Genomic DNA, 16,948 nt, shown 5'->3' with positions numbered 1-16,948 from the left:
GGGTCTTTGTTTCCTTTAATTTCTAGTTAGTTAGTTTTGGTCTCTTTTATGTTGAAGACTTTCCTTCATATCTGGTATTCCTTAAGCTGCCTGCTCAAGCACTGTATTATGGGCTACAGGATGTTGCCATAAAACATTTAGACAAAGCTGAGCCCTTTCACTGAAACACCCTCTAGAGTAACTACATTTTTGTCTTCTTGGGTAGTCAGATCCTCCAGGGAGGCCTCCCCGTCCAGTGTTCTGTCTAGGAGGTACAAGCCTAGTTGCCAATGTCCTGGGAGCTGAGCTCAGTAAGAATGCTTGAAGGAGATAGGAGTTTGTTACCATTTGGCATGCAGATTTCTGCATAATCTCCCAGATTTCAGTATCGCACCTCACCACCACCTGCCACTGTTGCCAGTACTGCTGAGTCTGTTGCCTCTCTAGTTAAGTTACCTTAGAGAATCATCCTCACTCCCATGTCTCCTGAAGGATGAGGGAGAGGGAGTTGCTGAGCTGCACAGGGTTGGGACGTGGTGGTGGTGGTGGCGGGGGTGGATTTGGGAGTCCAGTTACTCTTTTTAAGAAGTTCAACCAGTCCTGTTTTCAGCCCCTTGCTTCAACTTTTGCCTTCTGCCTCCAATCCCTGAGTCTTTCCAGGGTTCCCTAGGGAATCTCCATTTGCTTCTTGTTGGCATCTCTGCTGCAGACACCTGGTTTCTACATCTCTGCTCAGCTAAATCAAGTACCACTCATCCATTCCCTGTCCATTTTCCAAAATATTGGTTAATAGCTCTCTGCTATTGTATTCTCTGCCATTTTCTTTGTTTCAGTGAGTTTTTTTTTTTCTTAACTTGTCAGTATAGAGGTTGCTTTGAGAGGGAAGGGTGGAATTAAGCATGTTTTCCATCCACCACTTTAACCGTAATTCTCTACCCTCACTTTTTAGCACTGCTTTAAAAAGGGAACAAATTCTCAAGTGTCACGCCAAAATGATCCCACCAAATTCAGCAGTTGTGTGCATTTGGGTGGGGGAGGGTAACCATATTTCATATTTCTTCAATGCTCAAATGAAAGCTAAATCCTAAGAAGTTATATAATTTTCTATATCAGACACAGTGAAGTATAATATTCAATTAAAATAAAGAGATCTTTTTGTTCTGAAATCACTTGTGGTCCCTTATATTAAAACTTTCATCATGTATCTGTGGAATTAGACATATGAATATATATAATTACAAACTATTTATTTACATAATTATAAATTCCATTATATGCGAAAACCATGTACCATAAAAAGTGAAAATAAATTTCTTTTGTAACCGAAGTTTCCCCTAAACAATAAATTAAACCATAACCCAGTCAACAAATAAAATTATCTTCAAATTATACTGGCAGTCATGTTGTGCTCACTTTTTGTTGGAAGGCAATGTCAATTCTGATAGTGAAGTCATTTCCCTTTTAAGTTGTCATGGTCATTTGCATATAGGCCACATTTGTGTATTTTGTTATTTGAGGCAAGATTTGTCTTGAATCATTTTATATACTACTTTTGCTCCTTATAATATGTCAATCTGGAAATATCAGTTTTCCAGAAGTTATATTGAACCCTATTTCTTCAAGAGTATCCCATCAATCCTAAAGCCACCTTCTAATGTTAAAGAGATGTGTACATTCCATTATTTCCACAGCTATAAGACTTGGCCCTGGGCTAAGGGTCAAAGGGTTACCCTTAGCATCCTTTACTTTCCTTCCACATTTGCCCTCTCTCTAAATAGCTTACCCACCTATCTCCAAAACAGTTTGTGTTACCATCAGTACTGTGTCCTCACAGTATTATAATATATATTTCACAGCACACAGAAATAGCAACCATGTCCCTGAAGAGCTGAACACCTATAGAAAAGAATTGTTTTCATTTTACGGTACTCCTTAAGTAGTAAAAGCAATCGATTATGACTTGTTTAACCATACCATCATAATATTAAGAAAAATAGGCATTTTTAATGAACAATGCAGTGACTACACACATTTGAAACTTTAAAGGCTATTTCTGTTTGCCAAAACCTTTTTTTCCCCTAGAGTTTAAGATGATGGTTGAATTGTGTTGACATAAGATTTTATTTGTTTTTTAAAAAATGACTCTGCTCTTATACATGGAATCTAAAAAGAAAGGTGAACTCATGGGAGGAGGGAGTAGAATGGTGGTTACCAGGGGCTGGGTGGGTGGGAGTCTGAGAGATGTTGGTCAAAGGATATAAAATTTCAGCTAGACAGGAGGAAAAATTTCAAGAGATCTCCTGTACAACATGCTGCAGACTATACAACAATGTATTTCAAAAATTGCTAAGAGTAGGTTTTAAGTGTTCTTGCCACAAAAAAATAAGTATGTGAGGTAATACATATGTTAATGAGCTTGACTGAGCCATTCCACAATATATACATATTTCAAAACATCATGTTGTACATGACAAATATATACATCTTTTATTTGTAAATTAAAAAATAAAATAAAAGGAATTTACCCCTTATCTAGTCCTTTACCTGCTCTCATCTAAACTAACAGTAGTGGGTGTGCCGACATGTAGCCCTGTGCAAACAAAATAAGGTGACATATGCCTTATGTAGACAAATGCATTTTCTTCAACAATTCCTTAACAGAGATATTAAAATGGCGATTTTAGGCATTTGGATAGATTGGTTCTGGCAGTGGGGGAGGGAGGGAGAGAGAAGTTGTGAGGTTTTAAGAGGCATTTTTTTTTTCTAATAATTCTTTAGGACCCTACAGTTATGTTACATAAATATCTCTCTACTTTACTTGGAAGGCCTTTCTCATACACAACTAGGCTGCCCCATACAATCTTTTAAATGCAGAAGTCAAAGGAATAAAGGAAAGCAGGAACGTAGAAGCTAGACAGGAGTTGCCGGGACAAAGTTAATTGTGTACGTGGCATAGGAGCAGGGCAATTAGAGCATTCTCATTTAATACCCATCTTCAGTGGAAGGCCTGAGAAAGGTAAGAAAAACAGCAGATTTGAATCACCTAGGGAGCTTTTAAAATAAAAATACTGTGCCCAATGTAGACCAATTGAATGAGAACCATTGAGGGTGGGTTCTGAGCATCTGTTTCTTTGAAAAGTCCCCTTAATTTCTAATGTGCAGCCAGAGTAGAGAAATTTTACTGTTCTACTCATATTTTTATGTTTTTCCCCCTAATTTTTGTTCCTGGGATTGTGATAAACTAATTAGTTTGATCTTTTAAATACATATCACTATCTGACTGAATTTTAATATTATTTTAGGGGCTTGCACAGATACATTTAATTTCACATGAAGTTAGTGACCCTGGACATTAGCTGCAAGTTTTTACAATACAAAGAAAAACAATCTCTGCTACTAAAATTTATGGAAGAAAATCTGATGTTAAACTTAACAATTGCTTTGTAATATCTACCATACCATGTTTCATTTGTATAGTGTGTATGTGTTTGTATGTGCATGTGTGTGTGGCCCATGCATTACCTAACTATTTTTGGAATGGGGTAGTTTGTATAAAGCATCAGCTGTGCTATAAAACTGACAAAGGCAGAATGGCACTGAGCAGAACCCTTTGTGAGAGAGTCAAAGACTAAGCATGCTGTAATCCATTTCATTCATTCAAAGTAACAATGGGATAAAACTCCTGTTAACAGCAAAGCAGACACCTTTTAAGAGCACCTCAAATTACCTGGCAAATGTGCGACCACTCGGTCTCCTTTTTCTGAATTTAGAGCAGACCATTCATAAATGGATCGATTCAGGTCTCTTTTCCTGGGTGAGAGCACCTGTAAACACACAGTATGAGAGTTGGCAAAATGAAGGAAGATTTATGATGTTTGTGGTGGTGGCTTTCAACCTTGGCAGCATTTTAGAAACACCGATGAGATTTACAGTTAAATGCTGATGCCTGGGCCTCTTACCTAGAGATTCTCATATGACAGATCTTAAGTGGGGAGGAGGGTACAGATTTGGGTGCTTTTGCTGTCCAGTTAAGTTGAGAATCACAGATGTAGTGAAAAGAACATAAATTTTGAAGCCAGTCAATTACAGGCTTGCATTCTTTGCTGTTCTGGTCACTTGATGGGAGAAACCTAATTAAACCTCGTTGTCTTTATCTGTAAAAAGAACATAATACTCCACCTTGCAATGCCTGTAAAGCAAAGCACATAGTACTGTGCCCAATGCATGGTAAATAGAGTGTTTAGGAAGCATCTTGTAACTTTGTTTTAGCAGTACTTTCTCTTTAGGTAACTTTCACTCTTCCTCTGGAGTCTATTCTGAGCTTCCCTCCTGGTGTCCCCATATGACCCTGCCTTCCGCAGAGGTACCCAATATTTTTAATCTTTTAAACAACCTCCCCACTTTAACTATATCTAGTGCAAAGATTTGCAACCACCAGAATCACCTCCAGGACTTTAAAACATGCTGATGTCTGTTTCCTACCACCCACATTTTCTGATTTATAATCCTAGTTGCTAGCATAATTTCTTCACAGGTACAGCAATGGAAATCTGTGTAAATTCTTCAAAATATTTTTCTTTTGAAAATTTGGAATAAAATTGAAATGTTCAGCGATAAAGAAAAATACACAGTAAGCATCTGGCAAGTCACTTATCCACTTACTGAGCTCTGAATTTGTGCTAGGTGTTGGGTATAAAAAAGATTCTGTCCCTGCTTCCCTGCTTTCCAGGAGTTCACAATGCAGTAAAATGACAGATGGAAATTAAATGCAATTCATTTCCTCATTCACTCATTTTTACTGAGTGTCTATGCTCGTGATATTTTAGGTGCTGGAGATACAGGCGTGAACAAAAACCAGCCAAACAAAAAAAGCCCATGATTGGAGGATTTAGATTCTAGGGGGCGGGCATTAGAGAAAAACATGTCTTTATGACAGAAGTAAACACAGGGTGGTCTGAGAATTTATTTCAGGACAGCAAGCTGTCACCTGGGGATGAGTTTATGAAAAGGTTTTCTGGGGAGAAGAGAGGAGAACTGATTCTCGAAGAAGAAGATATTCTCCAGGCAGCTAAGGAAACATATGTGGCATGGGCAATTTTATGTCAGTTTGGCTAGGCCATGGTACCCAGATATTTGGTTAAACATTATTCTAAATGTTTCTGTGACGGGTTTTTTTTGGTGGATGAAAATAACATTGAAATCAGTGGCATTCGAGTAAAGCAAAGCACCCTCTATAACACAGGTGGGCCTCATCTAATCGGCTGAAGGCCTTAATAAAAGAAAGACTGACCTACCCCAAGCAAGAAAGAATTCAGTATCAGTCAGCAACCTTTGGACTTGAACTGCAGCATCGGCTCTTCCTGGATCTCCAGACCTCCTTCTCATTCTGCAGATTTTGGACTTGCCAGCCTCTATAATTGCATGAGCCAATTCCTTAAAATAAGTATCTTTCTATATATACATACAAGTACATATCTTATTGGTTCTTTTTCTATGCAGAATCCTGACCTGACTAATACAGAATGCATTTGAGGCAGATGACTCTTCCTTTCCTTCTCAAGACTCAAGTCCTACCCCTGGCTTCTCACCCTTCAAGAAGAAATAGATGACATCCTGATTTCTTTTGACTCCCTTTCCAGTTACCTCAAAGCTCCTCTTATCTTTTTTGGTTCACCCCTCCTCTTCCGTTTCAAAGGAAAACTACTCCCTTTCCTTCCTAAGACTAATCTTTTGCTTGTTCTCTAGGTCCTTCTCAAACATTCCTTCTGGAGTTGAGTCCAATAATGACCTCCTCTCTTACAGCTGTAGCTTCTCTTTCTCTTCTCTCCCTTGAGTTTTGTTCAAACCTTCCCTGGCTCATGCATTTCTACACACATGAATGTTTGTGTGTGTACATTTCTGAACATGCATCAATCCCATGGTGGGCTAAATCCAATGAGCTCAGATCCTCCTGGTCCAAAGCACAAGGAGGTGGGGTACATTTGATTTGACTTTTCATTACTGGCATTAATGTAAAGAGTCAAAGTTTTGTGCAGGAGAGATCATGCATTCAGCATAGTAACATGGACTTTGCCAGGCTGATCAAGAGGCTTGGATGATAGTTATAAATATCCATGATTAATTAATTATGACTTAATAAATGATTATTGCTTTGGAGATAAACTTTTAAAAGGAATAATAATAAATGGAGCCTTTTATGACTATGCATGGGGGAACTTTGGGTAAGGGAAAGAAAAGAAAAAGAAAGAAAAGGACAAAAGAGAAGGAGGAAAGAAAATCTGGAGACAAAGTAAAGACGTAGAAGGTGGGAGATTCTGGGGGAGTGAGAAAAACCCTGAATAGAAACACCAAAAGCTCACCTCAGCTATGACCCTGATTGTCTTTTTCTCTATAAAATAACATCATTAACAACTTAGGTATCTTAGTGTGTCTCAAATTTGTAATGCCAGTTTGACTTGACAAATTATATTGCTGTAAACAAACACACACACACAGTGGTGTAGAGTGTGGTTTGATGCTACACTATGCTGAATTATTGGCGGTATAAAATGTTTGACTTATAATAAACTATGCAACCCCACATTTCATTTTTCTGGGCCTCATTTTTATAAAATTACCCATCATCTAGTGTGAACAACAAAGACTCAGATTCACATTGAATGTGCCTCCTTTTCCAATCTATTGCTCATGTAGAGTATTCCTATTTCTATAGTAACAATAGTTAATTTTTTCCAAAAACATTCTCTCCAGAAAGTAATATTCATGTAAAGAAAACTGCATAATTGCAACATGCAGGAAAATGACATATAATTGTATATTTTAAAATATAAACCTGCAGAATAAAGTGACATCACAAGGAGAGAAAAGATAAAAGCTTTATAGAGATCAGAATTCTCTCTTGGGTGAAAGGCTTATTAAATTCTAATTAGTTATGTATATGTATGTTTGTGAGTATATATATAGTTATGTTTATGTAGTTTGTGAATACAAATGCTAAAAAAGTAGAAAATATACTGCTGGATTTTTCTAAGATGTGCTGAAGCTTTAGAGTTACTTCTTAATTGAATTTTATAGTAGTTAGGTAGAATTTTAAAAAGATCTGTAACCTTGTGTGAGTCAACCCTAAGATAAAGACTATGTTTATCTACTGAACTGTTGGTATCAATCCCAAATTTATAAGTTTTAATATATGTCAGTTATTATAAATATGACATAATAAAATAGCATTATCAGGTTTTGCATATGCCCCAGCTTAATAACTTCTTATCAATTTATGTACTTTTAAATTCTCACTCAGAAAGTCTAACACGAAGTATTTACAAAACTGAATTTGAAATAATTCCCCAAATGATCCCATCCAAGTTCTTGAGTTTTCAATCTAAAAATATCTAGTAGCTAATAAGTTTACTTAAAATAAGAACTTTTATCTTGCCTGATGTAAAAGCTTAACTTGTTAAGGTAAGGAATGGCAAATACATTCTTAGTTTTTGAAATGAATACACTTGCCATAATCTCAGTTTATGAAACTGAAAAAAGGATTCAAAATTTACAAATGATTGTTACCTTTTAAAATAAAATCACCCAAAATGCTGAAACTTACTCTCCTTAATTTTTAAAGAAATTGGTTGACACAAGCAAACTAGCACATAGTGACCATTGTTACTAATTCAAGGATGTTGTGGGAATATCAGGTTGCAAAAAGAAACCTCAATGTTCAACCATTCATTAACATGGAATTGAAAAGGCCAAATTTGTGGAATGTTGACCACATACCATGGACGTTTCTTCAGTGTCCTTCCAACAGATGAGATTATACCCATGAGGGTATTTCAGTTATTAACTTAAAAAAACCCTAGATACACTTAACAGCAAATGTCATCATGAAGGAAAAAGCTCATGATGGTTTCAAAGTACAATGTGGTTTTAACTCTACATGGAACAAACATGAAGACTCCTTTTATCCTTAATGTATTTCCATGTTATGTACGCCTGACTAAAGTTTTATAGAGGGTTCAGTGGAATGTCCGAAGAACATTCTTCTACATGGAAGACCAGAGTCAGTATCATAGTTTGGAAACTGTGTCCTCCTACTGTGAATGTAATAAGGCGTCCAGCAATGAGCAGAGGTTAGAAAGGGGAGACTCCAGCACAGCGGCTCTAATGGTCTGTGGCAACTTGCACAGTCTGTCTCAGAGTTCAAAGGAGAGAGGTCACAGATATGTGTCCCTACACAGAATTTTTTAAGAGCCCTTTCTCTGAAACACATACATTGGATGTGATGGAGGGAAGGCTATGGATTTGTTTAGTTTCATTGTCCATTAGGAAAAAATTTTTAATGTTTGTAAAACTTTTAGAAAGTTTTAATACATTTTAATCATTTAATCATTTTAATACACTGAAAATTGGATTTCTAAGTTCTGAAATTGCTTTTATCAAAGTTCCCAAATCCAGGCTTTTTACTACTTAATCAGCTTACTCTAACTTAACCTGACAACTATTTTTTTTTTTTTTCTTAAAGATTAATTCCTTTCCTCTCTCTTGGTTTCCCTCCTGGCTTCCAGCGACTGCTTCTCAACCTCCTCTTCAGAGAGTCCCTCAAAGATGGGCTGTCTCCTGGGCCTTACTTTAGTCTTTCCTATTCTCATACATCTTCCCTTGGTAATTTCATCCTTTCTTCTGTTCAACGCAGGTCTTTCTCATGATCTCTAGATTTGTATGTCCACCAGCTCACTGAACATTTTCACTGAGTATATTTCATTAATAATCCCACAGTCACTGAGTGCTTGCTGTATGCAGGCATCGTGCTGTAAGGGAGAAAGACTTGGGCATCTCCCACTGTCCATGCCCAAAAGAGACTCATTAGTTTTTTCACTTCTCTTCTAAGACCTGCTCCGCAATGAAGATGTTACTTTCTTTGGGTAGCTGTAGTGGATTGAATGATGGCAACCAAAATGAGTCCATCCAGAATCTGTGAATGTAATGCTGTTTGAAAAAAAGGGTCTCTGTAGATGTAATTAAGTTAAAAATCTTGAGATGAGATCACCCTGGATTAGGATGGGCCATAAATCCAATGACACATGTTCTTACAAGGGACAAAGGAAAAGACAGACATGGAGAGAAGAAAGTCATGTGAAGGCAGAGGCAGAGATTGGAGTTATTTGGCCACAAGCCAAGGAATGCGTGGAGCCACCAGAAGCTGGAAGAAGCAAGGACGGACCCACCCATACAGCCTTCAGAGACAGTGTGGCCTTGCTGGGGTTTTGGTTTTGGACTTCAAACCTTCAGACTACGACAGAAAGGATTTCTGTTGTTTTAAGCCACCAGGTTGATGTTAATTTGTTGCAGCAGCCCTAGGAAGCCAATACAGTACCCTACCTTAATTTTCCCCAGCCCAAGGGCCCTAATTTTTAGTTAAGCTGATTTATAACTATTATGCTTCTTAACTATCATTAACCCTCTTCCCGGGTAGACTACAATTCCTTGAAAGTAGGACTGTAAATGTCTTCTCTATCCCTAATAACTAACACTTGGCACATAGTAGATATGCTGAAAGAATGAAACAAAAGGTTTTTTGTTTGCATGTTTGTTTCTTTTAATGGTTATGGAAATAGTATAAATCTACATATAATAAAGATAGATCTTTTAACTTATTTAAATTATTTTAGTAAAGTTGTCTTTTTCTTAAATGTTTCTTTCAATTCATACAACTTTTTAAAATACCTACTTGTGTTATTAAAATATAGATGTTTTGCTAAGTCACTTAGGGAAAAAAACATAGCAAAGGCACTCATGGAACTATTAATATAAGGTACAGAAAATGCAAACTCATTTTTTTAAGGCAGGCTCTCTAAATTTATTGTTCATAATTACATATCTTTGTTTTTAAGGCACAGAAAGCTTTGTTTGCTAAATCTCTCTTCTTTATCCTGAATCTGCAGCTGGCAGCCACCACACACACACATGCACTCACATCCGTACTCCAATTAACCCTGTTTGTGAAGGGTTAGTGCATTCATGACACAACTAAAGCAGCAACAGAAGGAGATACAGATACACTTAATAATATTAGTTATTTGCATACAAAATGGTCAAATGGTCTAATTAAAAGGCTTGCTGTGTATTTGAACAAATAAGTATAAAGCAGCTTGAAAAACATAATTCACCTCAATCTAAAATTTTATCGAAAGACAGATGATGGGAGATAATAGGCATAATTTCTAACTAAAAATACACAAGTGCTTTATTTCTCCACAATGAAAAGAATTTTACATTTTATATTCTCCTAGGAGAGTCCTCTCCCCACCCCCACCAGCAATAAATAAGAATATGACTTTCCCAGCTAAAGCCTGACTCTTCAAAGATCCTACAAAACTACGTAGATGCTGGTCAAAGGGTACAAAGTTGCAGTTATCAGATGAGTAAGTTCTAGAGGCCTAATACAGCATGATGACTATAGTTAATAATAATGTACTACGTTCTTAAAATTTGCTGAGAAAGTAGATCTTAACTATTCTTACCACACAGACAAAATAGGTAACTATGTAAGGTGATTGATACATGAATGAGCTTGATTGTGGTAACCATTTCACAATGTATACACATATTAAAACATCACTTTGTACACCTTGAATATATACAACTTTTAGTTGTCAATTATACCTTAATAAAAGTTAAAAATGACAGACACAAATGTGTGGGGTGGGTGGGGCAGAGGATGAAGGAAGAACTGATGAAGTGGGACATACCGAGGACAAACTTCTTTGCAGAGCACACTGGAATGAGAAGGTCTTTATAGACCTAGAGCAAGGTAAAGAATACTCATAAAATATGAAATCTATGAAGAGCTCTGTTAGTTTCCCAGGGCTTCCATAACAATTAAGAAAAAACTGGTTGGCTTAAAACAACAGGATTTATTTTATCATACTTTAGGAGGCTGAAAGTCCAAAATGAAGGTGCTGGCAGAATTGGTTCCGTCTCGAGGCTCTGGGAGAGAAAGCATCCATGCATCTCTCCTAGCAAAGGTGGTTGCTGGCAATCCTTGGCATTGGTTTGTGGCAGCATAACCCCAATCTCTGCCTCCATCTCCATGTCCTTCTTTCTGGTGTGTCTGTCTACACGACCTTCTGTTTAGGAAACCAGGTATTGAATTTAGGGTCCACTGTAATCCAGAATGATCTCATCTTAACTATTACATGTGCAAAAACCCAATTTCTAAATAAGGTCATATTCTAAAGTTCCAGGTGGGCATGAATTTTGGGGGAAACTAATCAGTCCAGTACAACCCGTCAGTCTCTGAAGTTCTCGAATCTCACATTGTAACTAATGAGGCTAATTCTCGATAGCCACAATTGTTCAGGGATAAATTTTCTTAATTTGCAATATGTCCAAAAGCACAGTACTTTGTTACATCATTTTTTCCGGCATTTAATCAATAAATTTGGAGAAGATCTTCAAGGATGGCATGAAGTTTTCTCTCACTCCTTAATGGGTGATTAACATGTAATTCCCTAAATCAGTGGTCCTCTAACTTTAGTGTGCTTCGCAGTCACTTGGAGGCTTGTTAAAATACAGATTTGCTGGGCCTCACCCTCAGAGATGGACATTTGTATTTCTAACAAGCCCCTGGTGGTGCTGATGTGGTTGCCCTGGGAATCACACTTCAAGAGCCACTGCCTTAAATGATCATCACATAAGGGTCCCTATTACTCACAGGAAGGAAGGTCTTTTCCCTCATTATCAATCTCCTTCCTTCTACAATTATTAAAGGCGAAGAGAAGCAGAATGCAAATAGTGAAGAAAGAAAAGCAGGGGGATGCCTCTTCCAGGGGCATCATATATCTATTATTAACTTCTGACTGATGAAGAAGTCTAAGAATAGAATGAAATGCAGTGATTATACCAACCGTTTCTTAGTTTGGGTTCCTATGGAACTACAATTCATATTTGAAAAACAGGGGAAGTTTTTTCATACATATTTTTTTCTGAATGTAGTTTAGTGTCTCTAAATTTTGGTGGATTTAAGGCAACTCCAGTGGAGAGTAGGAAATGTGGTGAAACTATGAACATAGTTTATTTTCTTTTATTCATTTAGAGGGGTGTGTGTGTGTGTGTGTGTGTGTGTGTGTGTGTGTGTGTGTATACATGTGTATACACTTTTCAAAGACGTTTTTAGCAAAATCGATTGTTGTTGTGATAGTTTATTTTAAGAAACAGTTGATAAAAAAATAAATGTCCTTCGACAGCGATGAAGCATAGTTAATAACTGCAAATATGTTTTCCAGAAAACACCATATAATTTTACCATAAGTTCTAGTATATGCAAAAAAAGAAAACGATTTAAACACTTTTACATATAAATAAATATAATTTAGAGAGTGGAAAGAAAAGAATATGCAATCATTGAAGTGATTAAAATTTAAGTTTGTTCTAATTGAATAAGTGTGATATAACATTCTCAGTTTCCCTCTGCACAAATACAGGTAGTTGCAAAAATGAAATTTATTCCTAAATCAATACAAATTATGATATTCAATAAAACTGCCAATATAAGATGAATGATGTTAGGATGTTGCTATCAGCATCTGTTTATAACCATTTTTCTCTAACATAATAAGCACGTACAGCAAAATTTTAATATTTTTTCTCTCATTTATAAGATACGAAAATGAATTATTTCCTGGGGAGTTGTTATTGATTCATGAAGAAATTAAAGCAATTTTGGATTTGAAAAGCATTGTAAGAAAGCCACTATTTTATTTTATTATTTTTTTTATAGGCTTAAACATTAGCCAAGGACTTTGTATCCTTTTGTGGAGAAAGGACTAATGGATTTTTGGTTTTACAAAGGGTAGTTGCATCAAGCTAGATAGAAGCATGACTTTGCTATTGTCTTTACTGAAGATTAAAGCCACTATTTTAGAGTCAACTATGGCGTTAGGAAGGCAGCACATAGCAAATATATACTTTAGAAAAGAAAACAAGTTATTGTGTTATGTGTTTTAAAATACACGAAACTATATCCCGAGAGAGCAGTGGTTTCAATACTGAATACTTCTGTGAAGTTCTTAAGGATCCCAATGATAGTATTTCAAATTTCATCTTAATTTCTTTTTAAGGATGTTATGAGAATGAAGTATTTTTAGGGAAATTTAGTTCATCTTCGAAAGTGATGCTAAAACCTCTTATTGTTATAGTCATGTTTGCCGTAGTATACATATGTTTACGAAATTGTTACTACATCTTGAAGAAAGCAAGAAAAATATATTTCTTTTTTCTGGTAAAGCCATCTTCTTCTTTATCAAATGACATAATTTATAACTACCAAATTTACTGTGCAGATTTTAATTAGCATTCAATTTAAATAGATTAAAAATGAAAATATGGAATTTAATATGTCAAAACAAATCATTTTAGATTGTTTTCATTCACTGTCAATGTTTAATGAAAAAAAACACCATCAAGAAATTTTGTTCAAACTTTTTTCATGCAGTGTTTTTATAGGTCCAGTGTTATATTTGAAATGCAATTAAGGGCCGAACCCGTGGCGCACTCGGGAGAGTGCTGCGCTGGGAGCGCGGTGACGCTCCCGCCGCGGGTTCGGATCCTATATAGGAATGGCCGGTGCACTCACTGGCTAAGTGCCAGTCACAAAAAAGACAAAAAAAAAAAAAAAAAAAAAAAAAAAATGCAATTAAAATTTTATTTTTAAAATTAATTTACTTTTTTATGTGAACTTTTTTTCATTGAAACACAATTGATTATACATTTTTGTGGAGTACAGAGTTGACTATCAATACTTGTGTACAACGTGCAATGATCAAATCCGGATAATTGGCATATTCATCACTACAAAACACAATTGAAATTTTAAATTGCTGTAGATTCTAAATAACTACCATGAAAAAGTTAAATGTGTTGTATTTTCAGGATATTCAGTGGGATAAAAACCCATTTTAATATACATCAAAATATGGCCGACCCCGTGGCTCACTCGGGAGAGTGCGGTGCTGGGAGCACAGCAGTGCTCCCGCCGCGGGTTCGGATCCTATATAGGGATGGCCGGTGCGCTCACTGGCTGAGTGCGGTCACAAAAAAGGACAATATATATATATATATATACATCAAAATAATTGAGTAAAATATGCATGGGTTTATTTCAAGTACTTGTAATGCTATACAACGCATTTACTTTAAAAGGAATTCTAAGTAGTAAACATCTTCATAATGTTGAAATTTATTATAACTTTCTCATTACTATATTTAGTTACATAATACAATGTTTGTTTAGGAATTATGTTCATTCAATTATCCAACAAACGTTTAGAGCACCTAGCCATGTTCTTGGCTTTGTGCTACGTATTGTTGATATAAGAAAACTAGAGATACAGTTCCTACTCTCAAGGAGTTTGTGTGTGATCTCCTAAAGAAGACATATCTATAACAAAAATCAACACAGCATGTTAAATTCCATAATATAGGTGCACAGAGTCTGAGGTACAAAGAGGTACCTCATTTCCTGCGAGAATGATTAGGGAAGGTTTACAGGAAGGGATCACTTAAAAAACCTCAGTACAGAAAGATAAAGAGGAGTCTGTCAGGCAATGAGGGGTTGGATAGGAAGAGATGTATCCAAAGAAAGGGAACACTCTATGGGAAGTGGCATGAGTGATAAAGAGCAGGGTGAAATTAAAGTGAGCGTGATCTGGGTGTATGATTGTAATAATTATAAAATGGGAAGTGATATTTTTCAAGCACTGTGTAATTTGTATTTTTCTGTACATTTTTGTAGTACAATGTATGGAATGACAGAGGAGATGCAACATTAATCCCAGATTATTAGGGAAGAAATGGATGCCACAGGAGAGAAAGGAGGTTTGAGATTAACTCTGTTTACTAAAGGCCTCTGGAAAGTAGCTCTCCTTAGTTCTGTTTGAAGGAGGAATTAAGTGAGTAAAAGTGAGGACGAAACCTTTATTATCTGTTTCAACGGGACATTGTCAACATCTGACTTAAAGGTCTTCATTACATGAGCCTGGACGGATGAATGAACTTGATGAATGAACCAAAGACGGAAACTGGGCACTTTTCTTTTCTTTTGAATTTCCTGCCCAGAACAGCAACTTGTTCTCTTTGTAGTATTTGACATGACATTTATTTCTCATCCTGTATCTACAAAACGAGAATATAACACTGCCCATATATGTACTAAGTGCAGTTTTCAGATTTCAATTAATCAATAAAAGGTTGCATACATTTAAATGTCCATTTGGTATTTTTGGAATACTTTAATTCTCTATTCATTTTTTTCACTTGTCCGCAGAATTTGATCCAGTTGCTTCTCATGGTGAGATTGCAATGTAAGAAAGCAATTAAACAACTGTAAGTTTGGAATTTTAAATAACTTTGAAACAATTAGTTCATTTCCTTTTAGAACTATTTCTAATTACTTTTTTATATGTCCTAATTATCTTTACTTTTTCTTCATTCTCTTTGCCTTCGTAGAGTCAACTAGAGAAATCAGGCTTTATAAATGTCATATACATTTTATTCTTACTAAAACAAAGTTATGGAATACTGTTTTGAATTTAAATCTCACTAAACAGTTTGCTTCTGCTGTTGTTGGCAGTGCTGCTGTGTTTCAATGGGCAGTACTCTTTGTCAATCCACATTAAGGGTGGCCATGTGTAATAAGCACATGCAGTTTGCCATGGTCAGGTCAAAGTCTGCCAATGATCTCCATCAATGGTCTCACTCTGTCTACCCTAGCACTGACCTTGTGTCCCAGCACTGCCTCCTCCTTCCCTAAGCTCCAGCTATACCAGTCTCCTTGCTGTTCCTCATTAATGGCACATACATTTCAGCTTCGGGACATTTATTCTTACTGTTCTCTCTGCTTTCCCCAGATATCTGCATGGGTTGGCCCCTGATTTCATTTAGGCCCCTGCTCAAATATCACATTACGATAAAGAGACCACTCCAGATCACTCTGCATAAAAATACCTCTCTCTTCTATTCCTGGCCTGCTCCAGTCACTTTGTTTTCCCTTACCTTGTTTTACTTTTTATATTCATCCCATTATATACATTTATTTCATATTTGTTTATTGTTTTTTTCTCTCTAGTAGAATGCCAGCTCCATAAGAGCAGGAACTGTTTTGTTCATGGCTGTATCCCCAAAACTAGAATAGTGCCTGACACATAATAGGCAGTTGGTCAATATAAGTTGAAATAAACAATGAATCAGAAATAAGCAATGTAAAATGAGCAACTGTGTCTGTGATGACATAGTGATCTATAACTTCCACTTTTTTGTGTTTGTTCATGAAATGGTTGATTCCTTTTTTTTTATGGTTGATTTTAACATACTAGCATCCTCCAATAAGGTGTCCATTAAATGCACCTTTCAAAAGATTAAAAGGTTAAAAGGCTATGTTGGAAACCTGTTAATATAGACTAACTGTGAAAAGTAGTGACTGAAAAGTCTCATTTATATTAATCCCTGAAGAAAACTTAAACATAAGGATAGTAAGAGAACAATATTAGATAGGGTGGCTAGGGAAGGACGTTATAAAAGAGGGGGCATTTAAACCAAAGGCTGAGATGGAGTCAAGCACTGAGTAGCATTAATGATAAATGGTTGAGACAAAGAGAACAACATGGGGAAACATTCTCCGTGCAAAAAATGTCTTTGCACAGTCAAGGAAATAACAGACCAGCTGAATGGAAAGACAGCCAACTGCCACAAGATAACTGCTGAAGAGAAAAGCTAGGATTACATTATTTGCATCTTGGAAGTAGGTCAATGAAAGGTTGTAAACTTGGGACAGTGATACAATGTGATTTATGTTTTTAAATGGTATTCTGGACTTCAAGGTCTACACCAGATATAGTAGATATACTTTTTCCTATTCTTCTTGCTAAATTCAGCTTACAACCCTAGATATTGTATATAACATAAATGTAAGCAGACT

At 36.2% G+C, this 16,948-nt stretch overlaps 1 protein-coding gene across 11 annotated transcripts in view; it reads right to left on the bottom strand.

Moving 5' to 3' along the window:
- The window catches only part of DTNA (dystrobrevin alpha), a 385,407-nt gene that overhangs the window by 288,666 nt on the left and 79,793 nt on the right, over positions 1-16,948 (bottom strand). Inside the window, exons 2-3 of one of the 11 annotated variants that reach the window (XM_063077108.1) lie at positions 5,274-5,390; positions 3,707-3,803 (exon numbers count right to left, since the gene is read on the bottom strand). The exons of 9 other annotated variants lie outside the window; for them this stretch is intronic. The gene's annotated coding sequence lies outside the window, so the exon portion shown is untranslated. The remainder of the gene's footprint in view (positions 1-3,706; positions 3,804-5,273; positions 5,391-16,948) is intronic. One more of the 11 variants, XM_063077105.1, reaches the window with a different exon arrangement.

This window comes from Cynocephalus volans, chromosome 13 (genome assembly GCF_027409185.1).
Source record: "Cynocephalus volans isolate mCynVol1 chromosome 13, mCynVol1.pri, whole genome shotgun sequence".
Lineage (NCBI taxonomy): Eukaryota > Metazoa > Chordata > Mammalia > Dermoptera > Cynocephalidae > Cynocephalus > Cynocephalus volans.
This window is presented reverse-complemented; position numbering and strand designations above follow the sequence as displayed.